General features: G+C 39.3%; 1 protein-coding gene across 4 annotated transcripts in view; it reads right to left on the bottom strand.

Moving 5' to 3' along the window:
• Positions 1-15,880, bottom strand: part of LOC139948196 (epidermal growth factor-like protein 7) — a 98,281-nt gene that overhangs the window by 51,763 nt on the left and 30,638 nt on the right. For 3 of the 4 annotated variants that reach the window (XR_011787421.1, XR_011787420.1, XR_011787422.1), the window contains exon 8: positions 6,314-6,529. The gene's annotated coding sequence lies outside the window, so the exon portion shown is untranslated. Of the gene's footprint in view, positions 1-6,313; positions 6,530-15,880 lie in introns of those variants that run through there. The other variant, XM_071946263.1, reaches the window with a different exon arrangement.

Here is a 15,880-nt window from a genome sequence, read left to right on the forward strand (position 1 = left end):
TCTTGGATAATGTTTTGCTATTGTTTGGGATCAATCGACTGCCTGCCTGGGACTGGTTAAGATTGGGTTACATAGTTTTAAAGTGAAGATACAACAGTCGCTTCTTTTAAATCTTTACACTCTTCTCAAGTTCTGTTGATTTCACGGATTTAAATATCTGAAACTTATATTTATAGTCTATTTCCTACAGCCTCCATAACTAGAGTCATAAACAAAACTTGGTGTACTCTTGTCTAACAAATCTTAAATTGTGTTTTGACTTGGCATTAATAAATAACTAAGAGAGTTTATGCACTCTAAAAGGGGGATTACTGGTCACACAGGGTGTATTAAGCTGTGATATAAAGACGGCTCCGTGAAGTAGCGAATAAATCGGCCCTAAAAAGCATTTTGTTGTGGAAAAGTTTTATATGCACACTGAACTTACAGTGCAGGGTAAGTATCAAATCATCAGATTGGTTTTACTTGGTGGCTAGCAGCTTTTAATGGACCTTGGCATTGGCTCGGTCCATTTACAGCGGCCAGCCACCCAGTCAATACCACCCAATGAAGACTGGCTGCTCACACTGTTATTTCCTAAGTTATACTGAAGTGAATGTTTTCCCCTTTTTGGTGGGACAGGGGGCACTAAAGTATCATATTTCACGGGTTGCAAGAATTGAAGAAACAAACATTCCAAGCAGTAATTCCCATTGACAGTTGTTTTAAGTGAGAAAACGTGGCGAGTTTGCAACATCTGATATGAATCACCTAGTCTGGTGAATGCTGATCAAGAATGGAAACAAAATATATCCAAAATGTAAACAGACCCTCCCTTTTCTCATTAATGATACACCAAAACAATCTAGAACAGTTCCAACTGGGATGCTCTCTGTGTCTTGCATACCACTTCATTAATGTTTTAAGACATTTTTTTACAAACAAGTCTGCAAAACTGGAATGAGTGATAAAATTTTAGGTTGGTCCAGAGATGGGAATAGAAGAAAATATCCATCAAAATTAGTTTAGTCTGAAGAATATCCTGAAGTCATAAGAAAGGGGTCAATGGGGATGACTCCACACAGTCCCATGTGAAGGGGAACAATTTGGAGTTTGGAAGTTCAATATTAAGAGGGTGAAGCTGCTTCGCTTGAACACATGTACAGGGGGCTTTACTCTTTATTGTCAGTCTCCTGACGATGACTAGAGCAAGCTAGTCGAAACGTTGAGACCAATTCAGAACTGACTCCGCGGCAGTACAGTTAATTACGATCCTATAAGCTAAAGTAGTAGTCCAGTCTATTTTCTATACCATCCGCCCTGGTAACAGTTAAAAGGCAGGACAGTTCTTTTCAGAACTGAGAAGTCTCCCGAACGTCCGATTATCTACTCAGCGGCAGTAGAATAAAGCAAGACAGTTCTCTAAGAACAAACTCTACCTGGCAAGTAGATACACACTATTGGTGTTACCGCAAACCAAATGCATAGCCTCAAATCATGGCTTTACTCTTCAACACAAAAATGTCTAAATTGAGCCCTGGGCCTAATGTCATAGAGCTGCTTAAACAGAAAACATTTTGCCTTTTTTTTGCTAAGTAGAAATAAGCAGGATACCAGTAAAAAATGTGCATGATACATAGTGTTTTGGCTGGTAATTTTAACTGGTAAGTATGATGTTGATGTGCTAGGCTACTTTTTGAGCTTAAACTGCTCTATAAAATTGGTCCCAGTTATTGGCTCAGGATACACTGTACACGCAACTTGCAGTATTTTTTTTACTGAAGAGATAATATGTTAAATTGGACCCAAATTGGAGGGCTTGCTTGCTCCAGACATGGATTTAGCATCAAAGCTTGCTTAAATTGAAGTTAGTGATTTGCAGAGTTGTCTTGGAAACACAATCAGAAGAAAAACTTGCTTAAACTCTTCTCAAACGCTGTATGATCAAGGATTGGAGAATTGAACAAATTCCGAGTGTGTACAAATGTACTTAAAGAAATACCGATGCTCCACTAGGGATGTATACAATGCAAAGAATGACGCTACCGCTGCATTTAAATTAGGACTAGGGGTTTACTTGGGATTATCCGTCAAGGTAGCTCAGCGACTGCCTCAAGGGTCTCAAAATGATTCCCAGTTACACAACACAGAGGACCAGTTTGTTCCAAGATGCTCCGAGGTATGAAGGAGGCAAACAAAGAAGGATCTCTGAGGATCCATCAATCTTGAGGATTATTAGATGCCTTTAAGGGTAGGGACTAACAGGGGGTTTGCTAACTAGATCAATATTTTGATGAGAGGGGAAACAGGTTGGAAGTGGGGCGTCAAGTAGGTCCTGTGAACCACTTTCCCAAAAATCAAGCCGAAAAGCTAATAGGAGTTGAAACCACAGCCTACTCCGGGCTTTGTGTGTAAGGCCATTGAAAGTCTTAAGGGTAAATTTACAGTTGATGACTTCTTGGGTCACTACTTTAAAGGCTACCAAGTTTGTTCTGTAAGTGCAGACATGGTTTGTGTGACTAGTATCTTTGTGAATGGAGATAGTAGGTATTGAACATAGCTTGAGTTTTTATCTCTCTTACAAATATACAAGTCCACTGAAGAGTGTTGGATTAGCAACTCACAAATTCAACGAGTTATATTAACCTGGGCCAGTGGTACTCTTGAGCCTTGAGGTTGTGTTCAAAAGAATAATATTTCCTGTTTCTTTCTTGACATTGAATCCTAAAAAGCTGAAAGACACTGGACACTATTGGTAATTGTCAAAGACTAGTCTTCTCACTTGATGTATCTCAACATGTACATACAATAACAAACCTGTGAAAATTTGAGCTCAATCAGTCGTTGAAGTTGCGATATAATAATGAAAGAAAAAAACACCCTTGTCACACAAAATGTGTGCTTTCAGATGCTTGATTTCGAGACCTCAAATTCTCAATCTTAGGTCTCGAAATCAAATTCGTGGAAAATTACTTCTTTCTCGAAAACTATGTTACTTCAGAGGGAGCCGTTTCTCAAAATGTATTATACTATCAACAGCTCCCCATTACTTGTTACCAAGTAAGGTTTTATGCTAATAATAAACAGCCTGTGCCAGTTTAACTGCTGTTAAAATTCCCACACCATTCTTTTTAAGAATCAACAGTACTCAAAAGAAATTACATATGGGGCTACCGCAAACCTCAACTAATAATATTCTCCATTTGCTTCTTGAAATTGAAATCTCAAAAACTTAAGCAGCAGGTGCTGAAATATGATTTGGCTGATTACCTTGGATCAGTTTATTTGTCGTGGCACATTTCACCAACCTTCTTTCAACACGGTTGAGTATTTCTGCCATGTACATCACATCCTTGTCGATTAAAAATAGTGACAAAGATTGTCAGATATAATTTGATACGTCCTACGAATGGAATATTAATCAAAAGAGAGTGTAATATCAAACGTCATAAAATTAATTCAATTGGCAAGTGTCTGTAAGAGTCTTATTCAACTGTCATCACTTTATGTCTAAAATCCTGAGCAAAAACTAGTACAAAACACAGCCTGTGACTTTTCTACAAGGAGGGTAAGGCTTTCCACATTCAATTTCATCACAACCTAAAGAAAATAAAACCTTTAGAAAGAGTTCAACTTAAATGCCATTTTAAAAGGTCTCCTCTTCTATATTTGGACAAAAACAAAAACTAAAATAACCTCCAGCATGAACTCTTGCCAATTTTTTTTCAACACCTCATAGAATTATTTTATTTTCAAGCCAGCCGAACCCTTTTTTAGAAACTCACCTAGGACTTGGCCTAAGAAAGATAACATGTTTCCCCTTCTGATTAAAGTTTTCAAATAAAAGTAAAATGACAGGCCTGTTTTTTGTTGGTGTTATGTTTATGAAATAAGTCTTCAACTTCCATGTGGGTGTTGCCTCAGGGATTCCACGGGGAACTAAACCATGTAAATAGAATCTGGTATCTCATGGGATTGTCAGCAGACATTACTTCCGACAGATTTCTGCTCCCAAGGAGCTGAGATTTTTCTTCAAGATTTTAAAGAAGCAGATCATGAAAACATGGAGCAGCGTCCGGGACCTGGGGGTAAGGATGAGGATTCTGAGAGTTGGGTCCAAGGGTCAAGCTTGAGGGAGTTCTTTTAGGATTTTAAAAATTGGAAACAGGTTTGAGTGTTATCTTTTGAGCCTCACCATTCCTTCAAATGGACTCAAATAGACAGATAAGGTGCTGAAACAGCTGAAAAATATAAAACAACAACTGATGTTTCGTTGGAATATGGAAACTTTCCAAATGACGCACTTGCCACAACTTCATAATGAGGCCTTCTTTTAATCTTTAAATTTGTCTCTCTAGTTAGTCAATGCATTTTCTACTGGTCTCCTCCTCAAATTGTCCCCCGCCTGAATCACTGCTCCCACCCGCAGCCTGTCTTTCAAGTGCTGCTTCTTGAAGATCCGTGGTTTCACAAACTGACCATAAATATTATCCTTTAATAATAAAGACATTTTTCAAAGAATGCAAGGCAACATCAAATCTATAGGAGTCAAGGACATGCATCAATCAGCCAATTACCCAGGCAGTAAAATCAAACAGCCTTCAAATCACAGGTTTTTGTCTTCTCTGAATCCAGTGAGGTGTTAGAGGAAGTAGGTCATCACATCAAACCCTTCAAGGTGCACATAAATCAAGCAGCAGGACAAGATGCTACTTATTTACACCTCTTTAAGACTTAGATCAAGACACAAGAGGATCGTAAATTGAAACTTCAAACACAGACTGAATCCTTTCAAATTAGGCACAACCCCCAGCTCAACAAACCCCCCCCCTCCCAAGTTCAACTCCATCTAGGGAGCTAGATCCAGCAGGGGAACAACGGATCTATTTAAGACCCCTCCCACTGCATGCCTACATCAAGATAAGAGAACCCGACTATCCTATCTGCTATGGAAGTCAGTTTGCTCCGAGAGGGAAGCCAGACTTCTTTCATGTTAGCCCCTATAAGCTCCCGGGATCAAAATAAGGAGCTGCAGAGATTAGATGTTTTAAGAGGGACCAGAAGTAGTACCAGAAGTGAATGGGAGGTGTTTGATCCTGGACGAGGAGAAAAACAGGAAGTATGGACTTCTTGGCGGTCAGGCGAAGGAAATGAAGTAAATAAAACATAACATGTGTTTTGTATATTGGCTGATTTTGAAATTGATATTTCAGTCTCGCCAACGGCATAGGACTGGGCAGTTATTTAACCTTACATTGGTAACTTGTTCGTTGTCAATAGGCATAATTTCTTTTCCGTTGCCTCAGACACAAAAGTTTTTACATGGTGTAAACATCTCATGAGAAAGGAGTGAGAAAAAGGATTTCAGCGAGCAAGTGGTAGGTTGGCACATTAGACGTAGCAACTTTTCAATAATCCTTAAACACCCCTGAGAGGAAAATGGAAGAGCCTGAGGTCAATGCCACTTTGTGTTCATTGATTGCTTGGCCTGTATACAAAATCCAAACTGATGGCCATTCTAGATCCATCAATTATATAAATCAGGGCCATTTGTTACTGTACATTATCCACATAATACATCTACCATGTACATCTTCTAAGGCTGTTTCACAAAACTTGAAGGGCGTGAGATCTGAAGGTTTTGTATTTCCTATGGTGGTTCAAGCCATCTTCAGTGACCGCATTGCTTAAGAAATCAAGGTAACATCCCCAGGGGTAACTTTAACAGTGGGTTCTCACAGTGTCCTTGTCATTGGGTTTGTTGTCATGACCTTGGTCAACCCCGCCAATAGTGACATAACACCTTTCATGCTCGACCCTAACCCCTGGTTTCTGGATGGGGATGTAAAGAATCAAGACTGAACAGCTCTTAGACGGAATACCCGGGAGGATTTCTGAGGGGATTTGAACAGGAAGAAAGAGTTGAGAGGCTTTGATAGAGTATGGACAATGTTAGGGTTTGTCTGCTTGTGCAAGGATTTGATCTTGGTCAATATTTGTATACTTGACATTCTCTGGGTTGACCTATCAGGTCGGCCGTCAGTGACCGCAACTGTTTGGTATTGACCAACGTTGAGTGACATATTCAAGTGGGCCTGGGACAGTACTAATCAAATAATATTACTGTGATCTTATGTCACCATTCATTGTCTTAATCACCTTTTTAAATTGTTCACATTCCATAACTTACAAAAACAATTTTCAGACATTTTAGTCCATTATGTATTTCTTCATTATTCTGCATACAAATCAGCTTTACGCTGATAAAAACCAAATTATTACATTTTATTTTTAAGAAAATAAACTCCCTATATCAAGAAAAACAAGTTCTTACCTTTTGTCATGAAGAGCATCTTATCCTGTGTCCTAACGTTCCTTGAAGCAGCTACATCCACCAGAAGCTAACAGAGAAACTTGTGCTAAGTGATCGAATATAGTGCCAGCACCCACGAGGAATGTATAACATCTCCCCAGGTCTTAGGATGGCTTCTTGACAGATGGCGGAGGGGAAGAGAGGAAATCTTAAGACGTCAGGGTTCTCCACATCCACCTGTCACGGAGGAACACAAAGATAGCTGTGTTAAATGTGGTTATGGGGTGAGAGGAGTTATGCTCAACTTTGACTCAAGTTCAACATTGTTGTTTGACAAGGCAAAACGTATTCCCATTCTACGGTGTTTTCTCTGTAAAGACTTCATCAAATTTGGGAGGCCACAAGTACAAAGTTTGAAATATGCCTAATAGAAATAAATCAATATGTTCAGTAGAACTTTTCTCAAACTGAAATATTTTTAAATTCCTCTGACTCTAAAACTACATTCCTTTGAAGGGAATGTTTTTAAAAAGCTTTCACATTGTGAAAAGCTGCAGTGCTTCTTACCAAGTACGTTTTTATGGTCATACAATTGTTGAAGTAATTACCAAAGGTACATCTATCTAGGCAAGCTCTCCCTTTAAGGCAGTGGACACTATTGGTAATTACTCAAAATAATTATTAGCAGAAAACCTTACTTTGTAACGAGTAATGGGGAGAGGTTGGTGGTACAAAACATTGTGAGAAACAGCTCCCTCTGAAGTGGAGTAGTTTTCGAGAAAGAAGTAATTTTCTACGAATTTGATTTCGAGACCTCAAGTTTAGAATTTGAGGTCTCGAAATCAAGCATCTGAAAGCACACAACTTTGTGTGACAAGGGTGATTTTTTCTTTCATAGCTATCTCGCAACTCCGACGACCAATCGAGCTCAAATTTTCACAGGATTGTTATTTTATGCATACGTTGTATGTTGAGATACAGTAAGTAAGAAGACTGGTCTTTGACAATTACCAATAGTGTCCACTGGCTTTAAAGACAGTGGACACTATTGGTAATTATCAAAGACTAGCCTTCACAGTTTGTGTATCTCAACATGTGCATAAAATAACAAACCTGTGAAAATTTGAGCTCAATCGGTTGTCGAAGTTGCGAGATAACAATGAAAGAAAAAACCCCCTTTGTTACACGAAGTTGTGTGCTTTCAGATCGATACCTAAAATTCTAAACTTGAGGTCTCGAAATCAAATTCGATGAAAATTACATCACTTCAGAGGGAGCTGTATTCTCACATTGTTTTATACTATCAACCTCTCCCCATTACTCATAATCCAGAAAGGTTTTATGATCATAATTATTTTGAGTACCCCCAATTACCAATAGTGTCCACTGCCTTTAAGGGAATGTTCAACTTGGATTTTGACCATCTCAGTGAAAAGTGAGAGGGTAGCCAGTCAATAACCTGTTCACAAGTGCTACTTGTGGTTAGCAGCTTCAGAAATGTTAACATATCTGGTAAAATTCTCTACACCCTGATGGAGTGTAAACAATATTGCTAAGCTGATCAGTCTGGAAACCCCTTCTTAAACTCTGAGTAACCTTTTATTAAATTCTGGCTAGACCCTAGCTGGGTGGGCTCTGAGAATTCTTTCTCACTTCTCTGCACTATTCAAGAAACACACTTATGTCTGTCAGCAATAAATAACCACTCTTAATTTATGTAGGTGTCAGGACACTACAATTTGACACCTTTTTCCCTGGGCAGTCTGTCTCCAGGACAACTGAATACAACCAAAAATGACCCTTGATGTTTTGAATCAAATGGTTCATTTCCTGAGATGAGGTTTTCTGAGATGAGGTTTCCTATTCTGGTCCATAGACTATCACAATCAAGAGAGTCAAATCTCTTGTGGCAATTTTAGTTTCACAACCTGGAAATGAAATAAATGACCATTCTGAAACTAAGTGTACTATTCTTGAGGTGGTTTAGATGAGAGTAGAAATTGCCTGGTGATGAAGAATAAGAGGGTCTCAGGATAACCATTAACTTTACAGCAGAGAAAATGCTTTGTTAAAAAACGATTTCCTGAGGTGATAAATTAGAAAGTTTGAAAATGGTCCAACAGTTCTGAGGATTTACAGACCCTTTACGCCACAACAAAAAGCAATTTCAATGTGTATTTTGAACAATGTCTCGCACAAAGTACTTGCTTATTCAGAAACTGCGGCTTAAATTTGAATTCCACAGACTTTAGAGACAGTTGCTAAGTCACATGGGTTGGGCCAAGCTTCTGCGAAGTTAAGTAAGAGACGGCGAATACCAGTATATGAAACAATATCGGAGTCTTATATAGCGCACATATCTACCAAACGAGGTACTCAAGGCGCTGAGTAATATACAACCTTCCAGAAAGATAGGTTATAACAGTGATGATTTCTGAGACCCAATTATTTAGCACCTTGTAAGGGTTTACAAGGTGCTACGGCGCATATAGCAGCCACAGCCAGGAACACCAGGGCGTACCCCTTCTCTTTTCGATAAGTATACTGGGTTCTTTTACATCATGTGTTACACAACACATGGGACCAACGGCTTTACGTCACATCCGAAGGACAAAGCAATGGTTGAGTGTCTTGCTTAACAGCTGGGGATTCGAACCCACACTCTGCTGATCAAAAACACCAGAGTTTGAATTCAATGCTCTTAACCGCTCGGCCTCGACACTTCCACAGTCCACACTTTTGAATGAATGTGTATGGCACAAAAGTAACAGGCTTTGCCTAGCTGGAGGTTGCTATACAAAAGCTTGCCTGAACCATGTGACATAGCAACTGTCTCTATTGACCCATTTCACCTGACGTCATCATCAGAAAAATCTTGAATGCGCCATACTGGTGGGCAATTTCACTGTGCGTTTTCATATATAACTCTATGCATAGAGTATGCTGTGCGTTATGCAGTGAAGTGCGACGTGGCGTTAATACGCGTAAACCTAACTGCCCACCAACATGTGGTGAGCGTGACATCAGTCGCCAGTGTGACGCGCGTGCAAGGGGTCAATACTAAGATGAATGCTGTTTGATTATCTTATATTTTTAATGTGTACAATAACTTTCTGTAATATAAGTGTGACATTTCCAGACTGGTTCCATTTAATTTATTGCCAGATCAATTGACTGTTGGTTGAAATTCAAGCCAGATGTATGGTAAGTGTATGGACACACCATTGGGAGTTGACCACTACTCAGGACAACTACTGGATTACAAACTAGTAGCACCTTTGGGAGCATCCGTTGACCTCAAAGACCTCAGGAGAGTAACAGTGTATAGAACAATAATCCTTACTCGCTTATGCTTAAAGGCATTGGACACCTTTGGTAAATTGTCAAAGACCACAGGATTCTCACATTGTGTACCTCAACATTTTGCATAAAATAACAAATCTTGGAAACATTTTACTCAATAGCTCGGATATCGAAGTTGCAAGAGAATAATGAAAAAAAAACACCCTTGTTGCATTAATTAAATTGCTTTCAGATGCATAAAAAAGGCTTCAGCTGAATTTGTTTATTATTTTTGTGAGAAATTACCTCTTTCTAAAAAATCTACGTTACTTCAGAGGGAGCCGTTTCTCACAATGTTTTATACTACGAACATTGCTTTCAATTGCTCACCCATTGGTCGTTACCAAGTCAGTTTTTGCTAACAATTATTTTTATCAATTACCGTTAGTGTCCTCTGCCTTTAAAAGGATCTTTGGTTTTATTCTGTACTGACACTAGTTCTATTAACTTGTTCTGGACCGCATTACAGCTGCGCAAGCACCATGGGGGAAATGAGTTTTGCAACTTGGATAAAAGACCTGAATTTTTTAGATGAAAATTTTGACAGGTTCGGAAATTTGATTTGGTGCAGATGAATACACTGGTAGTAAAAACTGCATGCATGGTGGCTCAAAGAAGAGTGCTTTTGCTGCTTTACAATATAAATTCTTACAAATAAATTTCAGCATCAGCTTTCTTTGTGGATAAATTTGTAAAGTGTGAAAAGAGGAAAAGGGTGTTTTTGGTACCTTAAGAAGACTCAGTTGTGAAGAACCATTTGATCAAAGTTTTCATGGAACTAAATACACCTGTAATAATTACAACCAATCAATCAGCCTTCGAGAATCTAATTTATATGAAGACAGGTCTTCCTCTAAGGGCCAGTATCCCATTCAAATTAACTGCAAAACTTTTCAGTGAATTATCATCCGGCGTGAATTTAAAAAAAATCAGCGACAAACGTAAACAGCCTGGGATGTTATCAATCTTTGAGGGCTGTAAGTTTGAAGGTGAAACTTAACAAAAGGAATATGATCAACTCAAAACCATTTTGAAAATCCTCACAAAACAAACAATTTCCACTCACCCTTTCTGAAAAAACCCCTAACAAAACCATCCACCCACTTCATCAAACTTTTCACCCGTTGCTTTTTTTTTTGACAAAGCCGTCCAAAAAAGTTGCTACCTGTTAGCCTCGACAAAAATCCCAGTCTTTTCTGTCTGTATACAAAAGCGGAATTACCAAGTACAAAGTAAAACTGCCCACGGGCTTTGATGTTTTAACCATATTAAATAAAGTGCAGATCCCCAAACACACAAAAGCTTTTGCAGAGTTGGACAGGTTTTTGGAATCGGAGCTTGACAAAAGTTTTTTTGGATACAGAGTTCAGAGACATTGACTGGGTGTCAGGAACGTGAGCTATGGGACGTTTTCCTTGTCCAGTCTTGACAAGTCAGAGAAGGATTTGTAGTTTTGGTTCAATTTATATTATGATCTGTGTTGAACCAAGAAGGAAAAGTAGGTTTAATGTAAAACAAATAATACATTTTATTGTACTTGAACAGCTGTCTAAATATGTACCTGCAGAGCTACCTCAGTTTTTGAGACAGAAGTTGTTTGGTTTAACCAGAAATTATGTAGACTACAAATGGCTGGGCTTGGGATGGGGGTTGGATGAGGGGGGGGGGGAATGTTTAACCCCCATATTTTGGACAGGTGAGGGGTAGCCCACGTGCCCCTTAGAATGTGACCAAACTATACAGGCTTCTAACTGCCTCTAGCTACTGACTGGGCTGGCTCTGTGGTCTAGTGGTAAGAAATCTGTACGAGCATGGCAAAGGTCAGGGGTTCGAATCCCAACCGAGTAACATGTGAATTTTTGTCCACAGGTCTCAGGAAAGTACTGAGTATCGGTACAAGGTTTAAAACCACATAATACAGTTCGCTTTGATGATAAGGTTGCACCTGTGTCTACTTTTGTGTCTAGGAATCCGAGCTGTGTACACTGTAACTATGTACGTGTACAGTACAGGTGTAGGCCTACATTACACACAGAAGGTAAACTTATGATTTACAGGTAGCCTGGCCATTGTTGTGTCATATTCTCTTTGAATAAAAAAACCCAGATCTACATGTAGGGTGAAAAGGCAAGAGAGGTACAGAGTGAGTGATAAAACAAAAATTGTGCAAAAACATGAATGATGTTTTGTTTTTAGATTTGTCAAGCGTACAGGTACAAAAGTTTGTGTGCGGGACAGGGACAAGAAGGGGGTAAAGAAAGGGGAGGAAGCCCCACCCCCACTTATAAAACCTCCCAAATAACTGTTCATGTAGTTGGCCTATGTCTTTTAGGCGCTACATTACTGTTTTTCTGGGGCATTATTGGTTGTCAGGGATTTCAGTGCAACTACTGAATTTAACAAGAACGTTCTGACTCTATTGTGTTGCCCATTTCTAAAACTACAAGATTAACATTGTCAGCACACTTGTGAATTTAAAGCTAACACAAGTGTTAATAGATTTACATTACAAATCCCAGCACTTTACAGCATTCTTCCTGTGAAATCATTCACAATGTAACAATGCCTCCCTTCAGGAATAACATGTTAATGTAGCAAGGTACAGTCACTAAACTGCCGAACGTGCCAATGACAAGAAACTATGACGCATCCATTGTAAAACCAGCCACTGGAACTATAGTACTTAAAGACACTGGACACTATTGGCAATTGTCAAAGACCAGTATTCTTACTTGGTGTATGTCAACATGTGCATAAAATAACAAACCTGTGAAAATTTGAGGTCAAACGGTCGTCGAAGTTGCGAGATAATAACGAAAGAAAAAACACCCTTGCCACACCAAGATGTGCACTTTTAGGTGCTTGATTTTGAGACCTCAAATTCTAAATCTGAGGTCTCGAAATCAAACACGTGGAAAATTGCTTCTTTCTCGAAAACTACATTACTTCAGAGGGAGCCATTTCTCACAGTGTCAATCTCACAATTTCGTACTATCAACCTCTCCTCATTACTCGTTACCAATTGAGGCTTTATGCTAATAACTATTTTGAGTAATTACCAATAGTGTCCACTGCCTTTAAAGTAGACTTGTCATCGAGTCACAAAGCGCCCCTAGATATACTTTGTCTATACCAATTCTATACAACCACCATTTATTCCAGGTGTGCCTAGTGTGTCTGACTATCATCGGCCGACTGCGGACACGCTTTCTTTTCAGCGACAAAGCAAAGTCAACCTACTCTGAAAACCACCCCCCTAAGTCAGACTTTACGTCCTCAGGATTTCAAACACTGCTTATTATAATTCTCACTTTCCAAAGAAGCAGGGGTTAAACTGTTCAATAAATGGAAAGTAATTAGTTTTTTTGCTATGAGGTCGTCTCATGCGGTTGATCTGAACAAAGTGTTCAGTTGCCATTTGGTAAATGTAGCAAACACGCCGAATAATCCGGTTTGATCCAGGGATCGGTTTGCCATTAATATGTTGATTCAAACAACAAATATTCCAAAGAAACCTTTTCAGCTTTTGTTCAACTTGGCGATGATCACTGGAGGGGGGAATTTCTGGTATTGTTGGGTGGTGGCTTTTTGATGTGAGCTGGTGTTGTAACCTGAAGCGGAGCTCAAGAACTTGTTGTTATGGAAGCTGGAATAAGTTCTCTGATGTTTAAAGTTTACACTGCTGTGTAGAGTTTCAAACATACTCTCAACATAGTATAACAATTTCTTAAGTATCAAACAGAACAATAAGCGGTGAAATGATTGGGAAATGAGAAGAAATATTCAGTTTACATGTTGGAGGAAAGCCCCAAATTGGGAAAACCCACGAAATTGTAAAACCTGAAATGAAATTTAAACTGAAGGTACAGAACTTTGTTTAAATTATAATGTTTTATTTTGTCGTTTCCAATTCTTATTTCTCGACAATGGTTTGCACCATAGGTGAACCAGTTGAAGTTTTCTAACTATTTAATTAATTGAACAAGTGACTCGTGACTCAGACTCGGACCAAGTGACTCGGGACTCCCCCTCGGACTCGACCCAAGTGACTCGACTACAACACTGCATGAAAGTACTATTTGAAACTTTGCGTGGTGGCAGTGTTAACTAAGGGGGGGTTTACTCATGGGAGATTTCACATAGTCTACTGCAAACATCTCTTAGTTAATAACCCATGCAACCAGTCAGTGACGACCAAATCACCATGCAAAGCTTTTGTCTGAGATGGGATTCGAACTGGAGTCCACAGAAGTGGAAGGCAGGGACAGAAACCACTGAGCCCGTTGGTTTCTCTATCATGTATTTTATCACCATGCAACACCAACCCTCTCCAATCTGTGGTAAGGAAATTTGCCAATCAGGTCAAAGAGTGACTCAGAGAGAGAGAGCGAGACCGAGAGAGCAAGGAAGGAAAAGCGTCTTCTGAGAAACTTGCCGCCACTTCAGTCAGATGGTGGTCTGTAATCTGAAGTGACTTGAGATGCATCATTGAGGGTGTTTTTTATCTAAGATTGGATCAAGTAAAGACGTGTAATAATTGAGACATCAAAGCTGCTTCCAGAAATGATTTCAAAATCCCAGGGGGTCACTGACGAGTCAATAAACTTTCCTCCTCAGTCGTTACCAATGAACCGTTTGAAATAAATAATCTCAGTTAAATTTGTTGGCATCGGTCCGTCTCGAGAGACAATTGACTTGAATGCGCAAGTTGGGTTTTAGAGGTGCAGCACCTTCTATGGCTGAACAATCCAATCCTGGAAAGTCATGTCTTGTTACAGTTGATGCAGATATATGTCACGTACTCATAATTTAGTTAAATTAATCACTTTGTAATCGTCTTTTACGAACAAAGGGGATGGTTGACTGTATGTCAGAGATTTAATTAATAATGGTCAATGACTGTATCGTTTCTTTCTTCCCTGGATTTGGGTGATGAAAGTTTGACAAAGGGTCATAATTAAGACAGTGACTTGCAGGATCTTAGTGGTTTGGAAGCTAAGATTGACTTTTGTAGAGTACTATTCTTTTATAAAATTGGGAGGAGCTCATTCACAACAGGAGGTGAAAGTGGTTGTAATAATGCAGGCTTGGAATAACACGGAGACCATGGAGGCCCGGTTGCCCGATGTCTTAACCTTGGTGCCCCTTCAGAAGTTTCCCATATACTTTCAATGGAAGTGTCCTTGCAGACTGGAAATGGCCTTGCCCTCTCAAAGATGATACAACAGGCCAGTTATAAATGCTCTTGTCATATTTGGGAAAAGAATGGAGTATAAAATAAGTAAATGAGGGTTTGCATGGGTTTGTGACTGGGATCACTGAGGGATTAGGTTGAAAGGCAGAGAAGCCAGTACAACTTACAAGCCTAATACAATATTAAATGCCCATCATGTCCATACAAGCCACAACCTAATAAATTCAGTTATCTCAAAAACCTTGTTCTTATACTTTTCCTGTAACTTAATTTGCTTTTTAGAAATGTCTGTGACTTGTCAGGAAACTGATGGAAACAGTTCACCTCAGCCATAGTCACTTCTCTATAGGCACTTCCTTTAATAGGGTGTCAGATTTTACTTCAAGAAATCAGTGCAGACACTGGTTAGAGGGACAGAGGGAGTCATAAAACAGTCACCTGGTCATCACTCAGCTTGGGAACTGAGGAGGGGAAGGGGACATAAAACAGTCACCTGCACCAATGACATGTTTGCATCACACATTGAATTTACAAAGTCTCACTCAATCTAACTTTCAAAACTTCCAACAGTACAGTAATCACAGAACTTACTCTTCAGGCTAAAACTAGCCTGGTTAACGTCGTCTGGTAAAACATTTATGGGCTAGCAAATACAACTTCTCCATTTGCCCTGTGGTCTACTAAAAACTGGGCAACCTACTTGTTTAAAATTATCATAGTTCTTCCTTTTCAGATCAGAGGATGTGAATATTAATGAATAAAGATACATTTATGGCAAAACATGCTTCTAAAATCTAGGCTACTCAAATTTCCTATAGGGGAAGTAAAAGGTGCTTTTTATGTTTATAATCCCTGTGCATCAGGCATACTCTTAGACCATTCCTCAACTTTTCTCAACTCCCCGAGGAGCATACAGCCCAAAGCTGCTTGAACTAGTGTTAAGAGGTTAATGCACTCACAGTACTGTCTCAACCCTCACAGGTCCCCATTAATACACCTGGGTTAAGAGAAGCAATCATGGTTAAGTCCCACGCTCAAGGACAAAAGTGTCA

The sequence above is a fragment of the Asterias amurensis genome, chromosome 15, assembly GCF_032118995.1.
Source record: "Asterias amurensis chromosome 15, ASM3211899v1".
Lineage (NCBI taxonomy): Eukaryota > Metazoa > Echinodermata > Asteroidea > Forcipulatida > Asteriidae > Asterias > Asterias amurensis.